Raw genomic sequence first — 18,308 nt, forward strand, 5'->3', positions numbered from 1 at the left:
AACACAACATTCTAATATGTTAATTTATTGTAATATTGCAATATAATGCTCCAAAATTTCTACTTACCTAGAAACATACAATACCGGTAGTTCTGATAATAGCAATAATTCCACCACATAGTTGTATTATGTGATGTGATGGAAATAGTAACTTCACGTACAACTCGCAATTCCCGGGATATATATATATATATATATATATATATATATAATAATCGCGATATAAAATACACGCACAATATTACGTTTGAATAAATCTAGTGAATTTTAAATGGAGTAGCGGGTAGGCCTGAATAATAATGCCAAGTGTACCAACATATGAACTACAAAATGACTAACTATCATGATATCTAGAACATGTGAGTGTTGAAGTAAGTGTTGCCAGTAGTGAAGTGAACCTGGGCGCTGCAAAAACACTAGATTTCAGCTGGTGATCACGTAATGGGGGGAAAATGTTGAAGTTGCATCTTAGTACCTCAAGATATGCTGTGCCGACATACATTTGCTTTGTAAGTGATCAATTCATATAGAGGGCCATGTACAAGAAACATTTGAAGAATGTTATTATTGTCGGTATTGTCACCATGACTATTTATAAATATAAGTGTCAATGGTATTGCATTAACAGCTGTACTGATTTATTAATTCCAACAAAATCGCGACAGAGGTATGAAGAGGAATATAAGAAGTTTGAAGATTGGTGTAAAAAAAAGTAGAGAATATTTCTGAAAAGTTTATGCTGGAATATTTTTCAATGAAAAGTGAAAAGAAGAAATCAAGTTCTCTGTGGATTCATTATTCTATGCTGCGGTGTACGATATCACTGAAGAAAAACGTGGACATCAGTAAGTAGACACAAATTGTTAGCTTTTTAAAGCAAAAAAGTGAATTGTGAAAATGTTACCATTAATGTGTATAACAAATAAAAAGCTTACAAAGACAAGCATCCTGCTGCTCCAAAGTTGCACTCGGGCATGGGTTCGATTCCAGCTTGTGCTCATTACTGGTAGTTTTTTCCAAGCTTTCTCCAACCATAAGGCGAATGCGAATGTCAGGTAATCTATGGCGAACCCTTGGCCTCATCTTGCCAAATATCATCACGCTATTACCAATACAATCGATGCCAAATCTCCTAGTAGTTAATACAGGGTCGTTCAATAACCAACTAAAAGAATTGCAGAGAGCAATCAGAGTAGCATAATGAAGCATTAATGGTTGAAGTGTTGATCAAAATTTTTTAGTGGTGGTGGTAGCATTATGTGTAAGAAAAGTAAATAGTTGGTGTACTATGGTTGATGTTTAAGACAGTTAATATAGTGCTAATAGTACCTCCCTCATGCCAATAACTCTGCTACAGAAAAGAATAATAAAATTATGCCTTAATAAACTCTTGATTATCCTTCAGAACTGTTGTAGCCTATTCAAGATTTAAAGTATTTGACTTCCATCATATTTATAACAAGATGTATTATTGAATTTCGTACAAAAAAACCCGAAATATATTTAATTTATATCCACATAAATATAAAACCAAAAGATCAGAAAACACATTATGCTTAACAGAATCTAAATGTATCATAGCTGTAGCATATAATCACAGTAGCAACTTCAGTCCAAGGCTTTATAACATGATAACTTAATAGCTAAATTCTCAAATATACAATTTACTAATACTCCTTATTTCAAAAAATCAATTAAAAATTGCTGTTTAGAGAGAAAATTTAAGGTTCAATTATTGTGATATCTTTTTTCTTCTTCTTTTTTCTTTTTCTTTTTTTACTTTTTACTCTGTTATTTAATAAAATATCTTATGTGGAATGCCCTCTGAGCACGAGTATGTAATTTAGTCTTTCTGGGGATGTTAGAATGTTTTTATATAAAAAAAGCAATATGTATCTTTGTTCTACGAGGGCTATTCATATAGTTGCTGTTTATTTCTTACGAACCTGTGAATGATGTTACAGAATTGGGTTACAATACGTTTGAAATTGTACACTCTAATTTATTTTTCCACACAGTTTCCAGTCACATTGAGACACTTGTCGTAGTATTTGACGAGATTTGAAATTCCGCAATTGTAGAATTCGGCCAACCTACAACGCCTGGTTTTCAACTATTCGTCATTGTCAAAGCGCTTCGAGCCAAGCCACGTTTTCATGTGCATGAAGAGATGGTAATCGCTAGGCACCAAATCTGGGCTATAGGGAGGATGATCCAATACTTCCGAAAGTCGAACTCTTGCAGTTTGGTCGCAGTACGACACGCTCTATGCGGCCGGGCGTTGTCATGCAGGAAAATCACCCCAGAGCTCAACATGCCACGATGTTTGTTTTAAATTGCCCTTTTTAAATTTGTTAGTGTATTACAGTAACGCTCAGCGTTAAAAGTGGCATTCCTCTCCAAGAACTCCACTAGCAAATTTCCTTTTCTGTCCCAAAAGACAGTTGTCATAAGTTCCCTCGTGGAAAGTGTTTGACGACACTTTGTGGATTTTATCGGGGAGTGAGTATGGCCCCACTGCATTGATTCAAGTTTTGTTTCTGCATTCACATACAGCAACCAAGTCTCATCTGCTGCCCTCATCTGCTGAGCCTTTTGTTCCTCAGGAGTTTAGGCATCCATCTGGCAGAAAGTTTCCAGTAGCCCAAATTTTCGGTAATCACTTTGTACACAAGAGTACGACTAATCTGTGGAAAATCCTCACTAAGCTCTGACATGGTAAACCTGCGGTTTGCTCTAACCTTTTCGTCAACGAATCAGATCTGTATTCATGATACTCGGTCGACCACTTCTCTCTTCATCATGGACATTGGTTCGCCCATTTTTGAACATACGGCACCATTGTCTTACACCACCTTCACTCATTACGTCTGGCCTATAATCTCCACAAAATTGGCGATGAATTTCACTGGCTTTACAGTTTTTGGCCACAAGAAATCTTATTACAGAAAGTACCTCACACCTGGCGGGACTTGCGATTGCAGCACACATTTTGACAGGAACAAAGACACGACCTTGACTCTACCGCTGCTTGACGCGTACTGCTTCAGGTACACTCCACCGCAAGAGCGGTGCCACTGTCTCTGTTGTTACGCATGCTATATGAAAACAGAAGTTACTTTATGAATAGCCCTCATAGCAGTAAAGTATTATTATTATAATATTGTTGTTTCAGTACATCACTGCCTCTTCTTATGAATGCCATAGTGTATTTTTGGTCTAGAGTAGGTTGACCAGATTTACAAAATAAAAAAACGAGACATTTATTAAAGTTGACATGAATCAACATTTTATCTAAACATTCATTATTAGCCTACTTGTGTTTATATAATGTCAGTGAGCAATAAGGTCCAGTTTTATTTATTTTAAAGTAATAAATACTACACTATTTACAATAACTAGGCTATAATAATTGTTGTTTTCTAATACCAGGCGTTTGACAATAAAGTCATTTGACCTCTTGCACTCCAATATTTTTCAAAGATATTATCATGGCCAGCCACTGAAGCACAGATTTTGAGGTGTTCCGAATCCATTTCTTGGTTTGAGTTGCACAATGGGCAGTTAGGGGACTGATATATTCCAATTCTATGCAGGTGTTTGGCCAAACAATCATGGCCTGTTGCCAATCTAAATGAAGCTACAGACGATTTTCGTGGTAAATCGGGAATTAACTGTGGATTATGATGCAGAGAGTTCCATTTTTTCCCTTGGGATTGTGTTATCAAATTTTGTTTGTTGAAGTCTAAATATGTAGATTTAATCAATCTTTTCACAGAGTAATACGTATATTTAGTAACAGGTCTGTAAGTAGCAGTGCTGCCCTTCTTTGCTAATGCATCCGCAATCTCGTTTCCCAGGATTCCACAATGGGATGGTATCCATTGGAATACAATTCTTTTATTGAATGATATTAATTGAGAGAGTATTTTAGTTATTTCTGCTGTTTGAGATGAAGGTATGTGTTTAGAGACTATTGATAGAATAGCTGTTTTGGAGTCTGACAATATAACTGCATTCTTAAATTTATTGATGTGGCATAGAATATTCCTGAGACTTTCACTTATTGCAGTGATTTCTCCATCAAAACTTGTTGTTCCATACCCAAGAGATCTATAAAGCGAGAAGAGTATGTAATAGAGTAGTATGGATACTTGGCTTAAGTCAATGTTGACAATTTTTTATGTGGCAGCTAGTCTGAATTAAATAGGTTAACTTATCTGTTTAAAAATACTTCAGGTTAATTGGATCTTACAATCATATTCATGTCACTGTATTCTGAATTGTTTCGTAACAAAATTTTTTGCCTCATATTACCTTTTAACCAGTGGTGATATTCAAGAAATTTAACACCAATTCACTCATGTGTACCTATGTTAAACATATACGGTATATGTCATGGTAATTGCAAATATTACTGAGAAATAATAAGTATTTTAACATTCTCGATGAAGATCAACTGTACAATCTGCATCATATTTCTTTGATGAGTGAATTTGCTGTAGAAGTGTTGGCCTTTCCTTCAAGAAACTATAAAAGTCCATGCAAGACACATTTTTGAAATTACATTTTGTCATTATGGTTTTAACTGGAAACTGATTCCTTTCGTCAGACCAAATTGAATTCAACAACGAAAACACTCTTTCTGATGATGCATTGGTACCAGGTATTCCTAACACAAAACTTACAATCTGAATTATGTTTGTAAAACTAAGTTAATGTATTTATCTTTCATAATAAAATAAAAGAAAAATAAATATCTTAATTATAATTCGGGATATGCGGTGCCATTTAAAAAAAACGAGACATTTGGCGCACTGAGCATACTTTTCTCGGGGGCTGCAAAAGGGTATCTGTCGGATACAGGGGGGGAGAGCCATTGAAGGCCTTAAGGAACCAACCTGGACAAATACCTAATGTCCCATCCCTACCTTCCCATGGTGCAGCTGTTAGTAAGCATAATTTTACAAGCTGAACTAAAGGGAGGGGCTACTCATCAATTAGCCTGGTCAACTTGATGAGTTAATGACTGAATTTGGTATAATTTTCCTCTATTCAATACCTAATTCCCTCTTTACCCTTTCCTATCCAGTCCTCTGACTGAACTCTTACTTTCTTCGACCCCGACGGCTTTAGAGCATTCGAGGCCTAGGGGTTCATTTCACTTTCCTTCCTCTTCTTTCTAATTTTCTGTTCCTAGTGCTGACCTGCTATGGCACTAAAATCGTCCTCCAGTGGCTTAAGGAGGGAAAGCTGGTGATCAACAAGATCTCCCAGCTAGGTCCAATGGACCCGTCGACCACCAGCAGGTGTGGTCCTCCAGACATTCTGGGGGTTGTGTGTGAATGAAGTAGCCACCAAAACGTTAAAATATGGTGTTCACTTAAATCGGCTACAACTTGCCATTTTCAAATATTGGAGTGCAAGAGGTCAAATGACTTTATTGTCAAACGCCTGGCATTAGAAAACAACAACAACAACAACAACATACTTTTCTCGGGACAGGGGACAAGAAGCTGAAAAAAGGGACAATCCCGTTAAAAATGGGGCGTCTGGTCACCCTAGTCTAGAGAAAATATTAATACTTTCTTACGAAAACGTTCCTATTTTTTTACGAGTATTGTTGTAAAAGAAGTGTATTTTCCCTGGACTAAAAATATAATATGGCATGCTAGAAAGTGGCGGTGATGTGCTAAACATTTAATGTTAAACTAACTTTAACAGTAGATGATATAAAGTACTCTGCATATATATTCTGTACCGGTACTAGCGGATACATTGCTATTTTCCTTTATTTATAGCTGCTTATTATTACCTTATTTACTATTTTTATAATAACATTTTGAAATTTGTAGTTATTAGGAGAGAGAACCAAATGTTAGGAAATTAGAATATCACCACTGCATTTATACATATCTGCTTTCGTTATTCCTGTGGTTTTCTTCAGTTTTGCTTTCTCCCCTCAGGGAGATGGAAGAATGACGGTCATTTTCTTGTGGTATTCCTCGAAGTTTTGTTGGAATGCCTTAGATATTTTGCATTCTACAGAATTTATTTTATTATTCATTAAAGTGTGTTGTATTTTGTTCAATGCACTCTATGTTCACTGTTGATGAAGACTGAAATAAATGTTATTTGCACAACCACACTTAATGCAGTTCGAGCAGGTGAAAAACCGACAAGCTATGGAACACAGCAGTTCAAGTAAGACAGGATACATACTAGTGGCGGTTTCTCGGGGGAGGGAAGAGAGGAACGTCCTCCTCACATTTTTCTTCTTTCGAAAGTAAATACCAAATAAAATATGTGCCTTGAAATTCAAGGAAGATTCGATAATTTTTAAGTTCACAGCTATAAGAAAACCTCGGTTGATCGAGTTTTAAACGATGCACGCTCATGTGCGGCTAGAAAATTGTAAGAAAGATGCGAGATTGTTTGTGTGGAGGAAAGCCAAGCCATTCCTCCTTTACTGCAGTTAGCACACATAGACAACAGCGCACTAGCGGCCAGAGAAAGAAGCAGAATTTTAAAGCAAGTAAATGAACAGAGAGGGAGGAGATCCTCCTCTGAATCAGTGCATGGGCGGGAAATAGAAACCGACTGGTCATGCAGCAAGCTCGCTACCGCTGCCATCTAACGATCTTGCATTCAACCAGACTATAACACATCTAGGAGGAGGCACAATAAAATAGTTTTAACGCAACGCTATGAAAGACACCGTATAAACTTTTTTTCTAAAGTCATAAATCAAAAACATTATTCATTGCACTTTATATAGGCTACTATTCATGGTTTGAAACTTTCAAGGATATTTGAAAGTTAAAGTCGTGTTTATATAAAACAAAGAGGAAGTAGTTCTACGTTGGTATCGCAGATCTTTTTGGCCCCTGAAATTCACTTCTATTCATTGTTTACTAGACAGGGGAACAGCCAAGTTGTCAGTTTTGTACTAATATATTTGAAATTGAAAGTAGGTACTCCAAACTACATTATTTTTAACATAAAAAATTGACCACTGGCAACTTTGAACAATAATGGTAGTATGACTTTACAAGAACTGATATTCTTCAAAAGCATGTGATACTGAACTTGTAAAATGTACATGTGGCAACACAGACCACGTGGGCAGATGCAGTGTTCTCGCTTTCCTCAGATTATTTCCCATTCACATTTCTGCGCTTCCGATTACGTGTTAGTAGCTATTTATTTATTTATTTATTCTGGTGTAGTTAAGGCCATCAGGCCTTCTCTTCCACAACACCAGGAATACAAATACAATAATAGAAATAAACAGAAAAAAATATACTATAATATACAAAGTAAAGCTACACGAGAAATAAAGAGAGAGAGAAAAAAAAACACTATAAACAAAGTAAAGCCACACAAAAATATACAGGTTGCAGTCACACAAACTTTAAATGAGTGATTAAGTATCATAATTAATTCCATCCTAACTAATTAACTAACATAAACAAGAAACTTGCAATTTTAATCTAGGTTAAAAAAGAAAAAGAAAAAAAACTCAAATCAGTACTTCTAGTAATACCTAAAAAACATTAACTAAGACAAAATTTTTCAATTTAATTTTGAATTGTGATAAAGTCCGGCAGTCCCTGACATCATTAGGTAACGAATTCCAGAGGCGAGGTATTTCTACAGCATAGGAAGATGAGTATAAAGACGTTCTATGATGAGGGATAGAAAGAAGTGCTTGATGTCGGTTTCGAAGAGTTGTAAGAAAATGAAAGCGCGATAACAGATATTTCGGAGTAGAAGTATGCATGATTCTAAACAGAAGAGACAGTGAATGTATTGTTCTTCGTTCCTTCAGACGCACCCATGAAAGTAACTGGAGGGAAGGTGTTATATGGTCAAATTTACGAGTATTGCAGATGAATCGTATGCACACATTATGAACACGTTGTAGTCTCTCAGCTAAGAGTGAACTTACATTAGTTAGCAAGGAATCGCAATAATCAAAATGGGGCATTACAAGCGTCTGAATAAGATTCTTTTTTAGACTAAGTGGCAGAAATTCTTTCATATGAAACAAGGAGTGAAGTTGAGAAAATATTTTTTTGCAAATGTGTGTTACTTGAGTATCCCAATTTAGATCGCTATCCATAAAAATGCCAAGATTTTTAACGGTTTCACTGTATTTAACAATAATCCCATTCAATATTATATGTGGTATAGTACTGCTATCAAGAGTGCTTCGTAGACGATTATGCCCCATTATGATTGCTTGCGATGTCTCTGGATTTAACCTTAATCCAAATTTGTGTGCCCACAGTGAAATCGAATTCAAATCTTCGTTTATTTTGTTTACTGCGTCACTAGTCTCGTCAGGGTGGAAATGCAAATAAATTTGCAAGTCGTCAGCATACATATGGTATTTGCAGTGTTTTATCATATTAGTCACGTCATTAATATAGATCATGAAGAGTAAAGGTCCGAGAACTGATCCTTGTTGAATTCCAGATTTCACGACACACCATTTTGAAGAATAATCGCATGCAATGACACATTGTTGACGGTCGCGAAGGTAGGATTCAAACCAAGTAACAGAACTTTCAGAAAGATCCAGAAGTCTTAATTTACATAATAGAAGGTCCGTGTCAACTGTATCAAATGCCTTACTGAAGTCAAGTAATGTCAGTAATGTTAATTTACGTTCATCCGTGGCTTCACGTATATCCTCATTCACTTTTAGTAGTGCTGTAGTCGTATTATGTCCATTTCTGAACCCGGATTGGTATTCATCCAATAAGGCATGTTCGGTTAGATAGTCCATTAGTTGTTTGTGAACAATACGTTCCAGAGCTTTTGATAGAGCAGGTAGGATACTAAGCTCTCTTCCAACACGTGTGATGCTGTAGTGTGCTCGAAAAATGCTGCAAGGTGAATATCCTTGTAATTGTTAATTTGTGCAATTATTCAACAATGAATGGAAGTGAAAACATTATATTTTATGGAAAATTTAGGAAACTCAGTTTACAAGAACAGATTATTGCCATACAGAAGGGAAGGCCAACCCCAACACTACCTGGTCTTACATGTGTGCATGTTGGCTAATTTGTAGCATGTTTCATTCAAGAAGGTGTCATTTCGTCCTGTTATCTTCTTTCCTCCTCTTAAGAAATACGCAGGAGTCGCCACTGATACACACCAGTCGATACAGACACATGAAGTAGTATGCATGGAACATTAAGCATGCATCAAAGGAGAATAAACGAACGCCTTTAGGCGCTACTAGTCAGGCCAGATAATGCAAGACACAAGCAACATAATGCATGTGCCTTGCAGCATAACCAAGATAAAACATGCTGATTCTTTGTGTCGTACTTCATGCAACCTGGCCACTACAGCCCAGAGTTCAGTTGTCAGTGTACACTTTCCGATCATCATGGACTACCAGAAATTTAATGTGATGGAGAGGTATCCAGTTATTTACGACTATACAGGAGCAGATTATTCAAAGAAGAATCTCAGAGATAAAATTTGGGCGGAGATAGCTGCAGAAGTGAAACATAAACTGAAATAGGATTGTCCGGGAAAGTAGCTATTTAGTTCTCGTACATGTATTCATTCATTTATTTATTTGTTTTAAAATATAAATCTCCACTTAAATATAAATATCCCACTTCATAACATGTTTTATTAAGTCACTGGGAATTAATTGCCAAGGAAGAGCTACGCTAGACTTAAAAAAATAAGAAACTGACCTATCCCTCATATAGACCGACCTCTTCAGTGAACGAGTAGGAAGCCATTGGTCAAGCAGAGCAAGAAATAGGGAAGACTGGAAAAACCTAAGAAAACAAGTGAACAGTGACTAAAACCAGTGCGACAGAAACAAGTGAACAATATCAAAACACTGCAGAATGTGAACCAAGTGAACAATTTCAAGCATGTAAACACCTCTTATGGGGAGTAGCTCACAGCGTGAGACAAATAGAGCTCTCCCTCTATAGGAGGAGGCCTTTGCCCTTAACAGGACATTTTTAGATTAATCATTTCATTTCATTTCAGTGTTCTGTATTGCATTGTGTTACTTACAAACCGCCTTCAAATACGCCACTGGCGACGACATAGCCAGCGGTGAGTCAAAGTATATCTCACCCCTACTTATGAGTTTCGCATCCCTGTACTAGACCCTTCAGATTCATCCACTTCATCTGATGAAGAACACATAATTTTAGAAATTTATCGAATAACTGTTTTCAAACATTCTTTTTCTGGCACAGATGGACCTATAAAATTGGCTCACCTCCTCCTTGTTATTTACTTACTGTTATCTTATTTATTTCCTCATAGATATAGTGCTACAGTGCTGGACGATCAATAATATCTATTAAAATATTGTAGACCTAGATGTGAAATACTTTTTGTGGAGTGGCCAATGAGTATTGTAATTACTCTTATTAAATTTGTAATATCAAATTCTGTATATTTTCAGAAACCTAATCTTGAACATCATACTTCACGTACCGGGACTTCTCATGAAATACCAGATAATAGTGACCGGATATTGACTTCTGATGAATATAGTCAGGTATGACCAACATTTTACAATATGACTCAATGAAAGTTCTTAAAATATTGGCTAATGTTGTATTAAGTTGTGAAATAAGAATATTAAAATTACCAACGTAATTCCAAATATGAAATAAAAATGTCATGAAAATGATGTTCTTTGCCATTATACAGCAAGGTATGTTAAATATTTGTCCATTGTAAAATTCTTGCAAATCCAGTTTTCTTCCATTGCAGTATTTTTTCTCTTTGCTGTAATCCTTCCCCGAGATGAATGATAAGAAAGATGATGGTTTGTTTTTAGCCTCCCCAAAAATATATATATAGACTGTTAAAATTTCTCTCATTTCAATTCCTCAGGATTTGTAAGAGGCTTCTCAAGACACATGCACGCACGCGCACACGCACACACGCGCGCACGCACGCACACACACGCACGTGTTCTGCCCAAAGGCAGGCCTTTCACTGCAAACCCAGCATTCTCAAATCTTTCCTATTCTCTGCATTCCACTTAGTCTCTGCACATGATCCTTATGCAGTGACACCTCATATATTATTAAACTGACCTTTGAAATGACCTTAAAATTCAAAATATATCATTCAAAATATATCAATCAAAGTAAATTCATGATTAATATTTGAGGAGAAAAATTCGCTCTGGTGCCGGGGATCGAACCCGTGTCCTTGGTTCTATGTACCAAGCACTCTGACCACTGAGCTACGCCGAATTCAATCCACAGCACCAGATCGAATTCTCCTCCTTCAATGTTTCCCTTTGTGGCCTGACTGCAAGTTAGGCATATATGTTGACTAATATGTTCAATGTCAACTGCCATTATACTAGGAGCGTACTCAGCTGAGTGACTTATTTGGCCGAGATTCAGCAGTTAAGTGCACAGTAATCTGTGCAGACATATGCACTGCTAGCTATGAGAATATTATAGATTTATTAATTTGTCATACAGAATATTCTCTGTAATATTGACAATTAATATTTGAGGAGAAAAATTCGCTTCGGCACCGGGGATCAAACCCGGGTCCTTGGTTCTACATACAAAGTGCTCTGACCACTGAGGTACACCGAATTCAATCCACAGCACCGGATCGAATTCTCCTCCTTCAATGTTTCCCTTTATGACCTGACTCCAAGTTAGGCATATACGTTGACGTATATGTCCAATGTCAACTGCCATTATACTAGGAGCACACTTAGCTGAGTGACTCATATCGTCGTTGTTTCTGCAATAACTCCTATGTGCAAAATACACAAATTTTCAGTAGGAGGAAAAAACACATTTATTCATCTTCATACGTATTGTGAATTCTTACATTTTCGAAAGGAAGAAATATAATTACATATAGGAGATTTTATTATTTGTTGTATCACTATTTAAGTTAATTTAATAGAAAAATAAATCTGAAAATCGATAAATATGTCACATAGGAGTTATTGCAGAAACAACGACGACATGTAGCTACACACAGGGTTGCCAGGTGATGAGTGATATTATGGTAACATGATACCGGTACTGAAGTTATCCTTTTCTACCAAAGATTATAATAAATTCTTACACTACGAAATATGCAGTTTGTATCAGAACTTTATTTTTCACTAAATAAACTCAACCTTAAACCAACAATTCTCTTTATGCCTCAAAACCTTTGATTAAACCAGTTTCATAATGTTGAAAAATTAGACAAGCTAAATGTACAAAATTGTGTTTGTTTTTGAGCAACATTAAACTGACACTGAGAATTTATTTTAACAATACGATAAAATTAAAATTCAGTCATTCAACATTATTCATCTCATATCTATATATAATCAGCTCATGATCTTTGTTATTCTATCAGAATAAATCACAATCTTAACTAATCATTACAGCACGCAGACTTACGATGTGGATTCGTTTCAGCCTAGCAAAATCTTTAAGTGCCACGGCCGATCTTCACAGGAAAAGGAAAACCTCTTTTAGAATTTCAATAATTTCACCAAAATCCCACAATATGCACAAAAGAAAAACTCGGTGGGCTATAATTCAATTAGTTTTAGAGAAAAACCCAAGTACAGTGGCCAGTTTACCTTCACATCATGGGTTGAGATATAGGCCTATGGTTCCCAAACTTGGACACAAAGCCTTTCCGGTCTGAGCTGATGGCTCCAGCTCTAGTCAGCTACTGTACAGACTGACTCAGTCTGCACCATCGAACTGGCGGCCAAAGGGCCATCGACGCATGCGCGTAGAAACGAGAAAACATATCAGAATTTACCACATCGAAAATCTTTCTCTGAACGCACATGCTCTAAAATTATAAATAAACAGCAATCACACATGTCATTACATCCTGCCGGATTACAAAGACAAATCATTCATACACATACCGTTACAATATCAATATTTACAAAACAGGGGATGCTTGGATTGTTTTTTTTTTAACGGCAGGTCTGCAGTTCTTAACTAATCATGTACAACAGAGGGCGAGGGATAAAGATTTTTGTTTGTCATGTAATTCAATGTTTTCGAAGTTACATGAAATTCTGTCCTAACCTTGTATGCATTAAAAGTAAGTATGTCGGTTGCTACATTAACCATTTTTTTAGTAGGTTATTTTACGACACTTCATCAACATCTTAGGTTATTTAGCGTCTGAATGAGATGAAGATGATAATGCCGGTGAAATGAGTGCGGGGTCCAGCAACGAAAGTTACCCAGCATTTGCTCATATTGGGTTGACGGAAAACCCCGGAAAGAACCTCAACCAGGTAACTTGCCCCGACTGGGAATCGAACCTGGGCCACCTGGTTTCGTGGCCAGATGCGCTGACCGTTACTCCACAGATGTGGACTTAACCATTGTACAGTATCGTTTACTCTCCGTTGCTTACACTCCCACTCCCCTTTGCGCTGCATATGTCTCGACATTGTGAATTTTCTCTCTTCATTCAATTGCACTTTGGAATTTTTTTCAATTTCACTTGTCGACTATTGATTGCTTCTCAGTTGGGATTATAGCCTGGTTCGTTACGAATCATTTACACAATTGTGAGCGTTCTATCACTTCGCATTCTCGAGTTACACTGCCAAGGCTACTATGGGACCTGCCAATTCGTGCCTAAACTTCCCCTCTACCGCAGTGAAGATAGATGATGTGACTCACTCAACTCAATGATACGTTGGATACATTTACCCTACTGTCGGTCTCCATTTACTTTATTGGAATGTGTCGCGTAGTTTAGGAATTATATGCATGACAAAACTGGCCTGAAAATGTATCAACCGAATTTCTGGGATATTACTTAGTGTTGAACAGAACTTATACACGCTAAAAAAAATAAGAATGGCTTTAGTATAAATTTTCTGGCTTAAACACATTGGAGATTTGAAAGTAGGCTCTATTAATATCCTTCCAGCCTGTTACTGACCAGAAGAAACTAATACACAGGGAATAGGGGTTGCCAATTTCAGCTCTAGAACAAATATTCAACTCAATATCATTAAATGATACAGTGAGTCTACTAGAGCTTAATATTCATAGAGTGAACAGTAAGTAATATCCATAATTTCAGGGAGTTGTTTGAGATATTTCAAACAAAACAGTTTAATACAATTTTGCTCGTTTTTGCTTCCTTTTGGAGATAAAAATTTTTTTATATGAAACATTTCATAGCACGTTTTGGGAAAGCCACTGATTTAATCCCAATATACTCAGTCAATTTAAGAGAGCAATGAATAAAATTATGATAATGAATGATTGAAAGAATTTTAGTTTTGTTCTTCAAATGTGCACAAATTTAATCCGGATAAATGTAAGATTGTTGTTGTTTTCTAATGCCAGGCATATGACAATAAAGTCATTTGACCTCTTGCACTCCAATATTTTTCAAAGATATTATCATGGTCAGCCACTGAAGCACAGATTTTGAGGTGTTCCGAATCCATTTCTTGGTTTCAGTTGCACAATGGGCAGTTAGGGGACTGATATATTCCAATTCTATGCAGGTGTTTGGCCACATAATCATGGCCTGTTGCCAATCTAAATGCAGCTACAGACGATTTTCGTGGTAAATCGGGAATTAACTGTGGATTATGATGCAGAGAGTTCCATTTTTTCCCCTTGAGATTGTGTTATCAAATTTTGTTTGTTGAAGTCTAAGTATGTAGATTTAATAAATCTTTTCACAGAGTAATACGTAGATTTAGTAGCAGGCTTGTTCTCTGGAGATCAAGGATCCATCGGTGTATAAATGAAGCCAGTTTTGTGGAGGGTACCTAATATTAATTGTCTCTAAAGACAATTGTTTCATTATTTCAGTGTTTACTTCTGATTTCAGTATTTCTTCTGTTAAATTTAGATTATATTCTATATTTAATAGAGTTAAAGGGTTTGGTTTAATTTGTAAGTTTTCTTTTAAATTAGGGATATTGATTTTCTGTTTTAATTCTTGAACCATGGATATGAAACTTTTTTGAGTTTTTAGTCTACAGAGAGGACTGTATGAATGCCAATTGTTTCCTGGGAATGTGATAAGTTTTTCATATTGAATCAGTGCTTTTTCTTCTATTGTCATTTTGATGCTGTTAATATTAGTGAGGAATCTCATAGAATCTATGGAGTTGTTTTGATTCCACCAGTAATGGCCTGTGAGCTTGGTTTTAAACATATTCTACTTCGTTTATGACAGGTGAAGTAATTAAAATTTCTCCGCAGTATGTCAGCACTGACTGTATAAACATTTTGAATGTAGTTTATTAAGTATTCCTGGAGCATCCCCAATTCTTTCCTGCTAGATTGTAAAATTCTTTTGCTGAACGAGAACGAGAAATTAATGATATTACTTATGGTTCAATCTGTATAAGGAGAAATACAGAAAATTGATTTAAAAAGCAATGGAATATATGAGGCACTGCGTATAGCAGGGGTGAACTCAACAAAGAATCACGATTTCAAGTTTGCTCCTAATACAACGTATCCACAATGCCTCATACTCTTTCCAGCATAATTATTACTATTTTCTTTTCTTCTTCATAGCTGCCGAGTGGTGCATTGCAGTTATCTGATTCAAAGGAGGATCTCCTACAAGATATTCTGCACAACAGTCTTGCTAAGGAAAACAAGGAGATTCTAAGACTGAGAAAAGTACTGGTATTGAAAGTAAGTAATACTTTAGTATATATAAGTTACATAAATCAAAATGTATGTTGCTGACAGACCTTTTATAAATGTTATAACACTGGCTCTTCATCTGACAAACATTTATTCAAATCAATTTTTAAACACATACTTCTTTACTTTGTAGACAAGATATATTCATATCAGCTTTGGGACTGTAAGCTTTCCATTAAGAACTTTATTTTATTTCACTTCCACAAGGAAATACGTATGTGTTATTATTATCTGCTTTATACCCACCTTCCTTTTAGTACATAATAATGAATTGACACACATATCAGTAGAGCCCGGATTTTATGTAATATGGAAATGAGAAATATGTACTGTACATAAAGTGGCAAAATATGTAGATAAATATGTAATAAATAGGGCAAGGTAATTAATGATTTTACATCTTTTTCTTATGAAGGTTTAAACATTGCTAGCATATATGGAAATGTATGACATTAAAAACCGGGTTAAATAAAAGCAATTCGTTAGGGCATTTTTTTGCATTTTCTTAATTTTTTTACGGATGTCATTTTTTAGCAATTTTTAGGTTATTTTGAGCATTTTTTACACTTTTTAGGAAGGCTGTGACATTATTTGTATTTGATTTGAGATTTTTATTATAATTCAGTATTTTCCTTGTCAATACAATTTCTTGGAATTAAGTAGATGTTTGCTAGCTTCTACCCCTATTTTTCAAGGTATGTGCATAATGAACTTGCCCACTTCTAGGAATTTTATTCAAATTCCTAGAGCGTATGCTAGCTTGTACCCCTATTTTTCAAGGCATAATGAACTTGCCCACTTCTAGGAATTTACTCACACTCCCACAGAGATTCCTTTCTCCAGGTAAACTGGCATTGTTATGCTGTTAATTGAGGTGGTCAGTTGTTTCTAGTCGTCTGTGTGAACAGGTCAAGAGCAAAATGCCTAAAGTAAAGGAAACTGCTAGTGTTAAATTAAAGGCATTTGTTTCAAAATATGGAGAAAATATTTTTTCAATGGACGGTCGTATTTTATTCTGCAAGATCTGTGATGTGAGAGTGGCTGCTGAAAAAAAGTTTATGATAGAACAACACATGTCACGGGAGAAACATAAACGTGGCCTGCAGAGACTTGAAAATAAATCCAGTGTAAACTTACAGCAAATGCTTCTGGGGGATACGTGTTCAACGTTTTCGCCATTTTGTGAGAAACTATGCGAAGCTTTTCTATCGGCTGATATTCCACTTCACAAACTGAATCATCCTAAGCTCCGAACTTTCTTAGAAGAGGAGACCGGAAAATTAATTCCACATCCTAGAACATTGAGAAGAACATACATAGCTCGGTGCTATGACAAAACTTTGAAAAAAATAAGAGAAATGATTGGAGAAAGAAATGTATTCGTATCCATTGACGAGACAACAGACTCTATGGGCTGTTATGTAGCTAATGTTATTGTTGGAGTTTTAGAAGCACGCAGCCCTGGAGAACAATTTCTACTACATTGTGAGCATCTGGACAAAGTCAACTGCTCGACGATCAGCTTAGTATTTGACCATGCATTGAGAATACTTTGGCCTGATGGGATTCGAAATTCCAATGTATTGCTTTTTATAACAGATGCAGCACCCTACATGATGAAAGCAGCTGCTTCTTTAAGTGCACTGTACCCAAAAATGGTACATGTGACGTGTTTAGCGCATGCATTACACCGGGTTGCAGAAGAAGTACGTGCAAATTTTCCTGAAGTGGATAAATTAATTGGATGCGTGAAGAAAGTATTCTTGAAAGTCCCCTCTCGAATTTCAGCATTCAAAACAGAAGCTCCAGAAATCCAATTGCCATTTTCACCTGTTTTGACTAGATGGGGAACATGGCTCCAAGCTTGCAGTTATTATTGCAAGAATTTCGATGTTGTGAAGAAAGTGGTTGATTCTTTTGATAATGGTGAGTCAGTGTCAATAAAAAAGGCGCAAGAACTGTTAGCTGATAAAGAAATTGCTGGTAAACTTTCTTACATAAATACTAATTTTGGATTCCTTCCTGATGTCATAACTGCACTGGCAAAATCCCAAGTGACATTAGTGCAACAGCTACAAATAGTGGATAAAGTGGTGAATGATTTGAGCCGTGCATGTGGTAAAGTGGGTGATGCAGTGTCAATGAAAATGAAAAACTGTCTAAGCAAGAACAGGGGGTACACAACATTGTGTTCAATTGGCAGAGCTTTGTCTGGTGACAATTTTTCTCTTCCTGACTGTGAATTAAATCCAGGAGATATTGCTTGCTTTTAGTTTGCTCCAATTGTTTCCGTTGAAGTAGAGAGAAGCTTTTCTGTTTATAAGTCGGTACTAGCAGACAATAGACAATCATTTTTGTTTGAAAATCTCCGCCAAGTTTTGATTGTTAACTGCAATTCAAAATTGTTGTAAAAGTGCATTTGAAATGAATTTTCTGCAATACAAGGTACTGTAACATGGATTTTTTTAAATTTTATGTAGTTCAGTAATCAAGTGAGTACTTAACGTAATTAAAAGTATTTTCATTGGCAATGCTTTACTTTTTATTGGTCATTTTTTTGTTTTTTTTAGGTCATTTTTTGTATTTTTTAGGTCATAAATGCATTTT

The 18,308-nt window shown here is 36.0% G+C and overlaps 1 long non-coding RNA gene across 1 annotated transcript in view; it reads left to right on the plus strand.

Annotated features, from left to right (window-relative positions):
* The first annotated feature begins 326 nt into the window (after positions 1-326).
* Positions 327-18,308, plus strand: part of LOC138692693 (uncharacterized) — a 35,407-nt gene continuing 17,425 nt past the window's right edge. Inside the window, exons 1-3 of the long non-coding RNA XR_011330108.1 lie at positions 327-845; positions 10,460-10,555; positions 15,567-15,689. This is a non-coding gene — a long non-coding RNA (uncharacterized lncRNA). The remainder of the gene's footprint in view (positions 846-10,459; positions 10,556-15,566; positions 15,690-18,308) is intronic.

The sequence above is a fragment of the Periplaneta americana genome, chromosome 17 (genome assembly GCF_040183065.1).
Source record: "Periplaneta americana isolate PAMFEO1 chromosome 17, P.americana_PAMFEO1_priV1, whole genome shotgun sequence".
In the NCBI taxonomy this organism is placed as follows: domain Eukaryota; kingdom Metazoa; phylum Arthropoda; class Insecta; order Blattodea; family Blattidae; genus Periplaneta; species Periplaneta americana.